Here is a 2,418-nt window from a genome sequence, read left to right on the forward strand (position 1 = left end):
ACCTCACAAAAAAAAAAAAATGTTCCCCAGAAATCCACCATTTTAGTCAATGGAGGAGTAGCAAAGCAGTATCCTAATTCAGAATCAAAAATGGTGAATGATGCTGGACCTGATACCAAAAAAGCTAATACTGAAAACAAAGAATTTGAAGAGAATGCTAAGGCTCCTGAAGAAACAGAAAACAATGTGGAGAAGCCAGATGAGAAAGATAAGAATGAAGTACCCAGCCTGTCCCTGCAGCTGACAGGAGATTTTGAGGACACTTCATTTGCTTCTCTAACTAATCTTGTCAAATAAAACACTCTGAAGACAATAAAGGAAATGGGTTTTACGAACATGACTGAAAATCAACATAAAAGTATCAGACCACTTCTGGAAGGTAGGGACCTTCTTGCAGTTGCAAAAACAGGCAGTGGTGGGAACCAGCAGTTAGCGTAATGGCTATGTCGCTGGACTCCCACGTAGTCGACCACGGTTCGAGTCCCGTACCCGGTGGCTTAAAACTCACGCTGGGCGCGTGTGTGTGCGTGCCCAAGATCCTGAGAGGAGAATGGAGGAGAAGGGATTGCGGCATGGTCATCCCCCCTGGGGAGTGATTTCTCGCTTTCTGTCTCTATGTCTCTCTCTGTCTGTCTGGCGAGCACATGCGCCCTATAGCGAAAACCTCTCCAAAACAAACAAACAAACAAACAAACAAACAAAAAACAGGCAGTGGCAAAACCTTGGCGTTTCTCATCCCTGCAGCTGAACTCATTGTTAAGTTAAAGTTCATGCCCAAGAATGAAACAGGAGTCCTTATTCTCTCACCTAGTAGAGAACTGGTCATGCTGACTTTTGGTGTTCTTAAGGAGCTAATGACTCACCATGTTCACACATGCGGGTTGATAATGGGTGGCAGTACCAGATCTGCTGAGGTACAGAAACTTCCCAATGGGATCAGTATCATTGTGGCCACACCAGGCTGTCTCCTGGACTGTATGCAGAATACCCCAGGGTTTATGTATAAAAACCTAGTGTCTGGTTATTGATGAGGCTGATTGGATCCTGGATGTTGGCCTTAAGGAATTAAAGCAAATTATTAAACTTCTGCCAATACGCAGGCAGACCATGCTCTTTCTGCCGCAAAAACTCGCAAGGTGGAAGACTTGGCAAGAATTTCTCTGAAAAAGAAGCCATTGTATGTTGGTGTTGATGATGATAAAGCGAATGCAACAGTGGATGGTCTTGAGCAGGGATATATTGTTTGCCTCTCTGAAAAGAGATTCCTTCTGCTCTTTACAATCCTTAATAAGAACTGAAAGAAGCAGCGAATGGTCTTTTTTCATCCTGTAAATCAGGGAAATACCACTACGAGTTGCTGAACTACAATGACTTGCCTGTCTTGGCCATTCATGGGAAACAGAAGCAAAAACAAGTGCACAAGCATATTTTTCCAGTTCTGCAATGCAGATACAGGAATATTGCTGTATACAGACGTGGCAGCAAGAGGGCTCGATATTCCAGAAGTTGATTGGATTGTTCAGCATGACCCTCCAGATGACCCTAAGGAATACATTCATCGTGGGGGTATAACAGCCAAATGTCTAAATGGAAGAAGACATGCCTTGCTCATTTTGTGCCCAGAAGAATTGGGTTTCCTTTGTTACTTGAGGCAATCCAAGGTTCCCATAAGAGAATTCGGCTTTTCCTGGTCTAAAATTTCCAACATTCACTCAGCTTGAAAAAGTGATTGAAAAGAACTACTTCCTTCATAAGTCAGCCCAGGAAGCATGTAAGTCATACATATGAGCATATGATTCCCATTCTCTGAAACAGATCTATAATGTTAAAAACTTAAATTCGTGCCAAGGTGCTTTATCCTTTGCTTTCAAATTGCCTCCCTTTATTGACCTGAATGTGAACAGCAACACACACAAGCATAAGAAGAGAGGAGGGAGACGTGGATTCAGCTACCATAAAACCAGGTAAGTCGAGAAGTTCAAAATCTTTCAAAATATTAGCAAGAAATCATCTGATGGAAGCCAGTTCTCTCACTGGAAAAAAAAAAATTTTTATTTTGAATAACTTTGTCCTAAAATGAATTTGTATTATTTTATTCTTTGCTTTTAACATAGGAAATTTTTGTAGCCTTTAGAATTTAGACAGAGCTAACAAAACTGTATGTTAATTTGGGTTGCCAGCACCGAGTACTGTGTTTTCCAAAAAGTCTCTTACTTTTCGGATTGAAAACATTTTAATTTTCCTTGGTTGTCCAAGGGGAAGGTGAGGAATCATTTTGGTCTTGTGTGTGTGTGATAATACAGTATTTTAAAATATCCCACTACCCTCAAATTTACATTGTCCCTTCATATAATTCTGTTTGTACCTTTGGGGAAAGAAAGAAAGAAAGAAAGAGAGAGAGAGAGAGAGAGAGAGAGA

General features: G+C 41.0%; 1 pseudogene; it reads left to right on the forward strand.

Annotated features, from left to right (window-relative positions):
- Positions 1 to 2,064, forward strand: part of LOC102477696 (ATP-dependent RNA helicase DDX18-like) — a 3,655-nt pseudogene extending 1,591 nt beyond the window's left edge.
- The last annotated feature ends 354 nt before the right edge of the window (positions 2,065 to 2,418 follow it).

The sequence above is a fragment of the Tupaia chinensis genome, unplaced genomic scaffold (assembly GCF_000334495.1).
Source record: "Tupaia chinensis unplaced genomic scaffold, TupChi_1.0 Scaffold000256_1, whole genome shotgun sequence".
In the NCBI taxonomy this organism is placed as follows: Eukaryota; Metazoa; Chordata; class Mammalia; order Scandentia; family Tupaiidae; genus Tupaia; species Tupaia belangeri.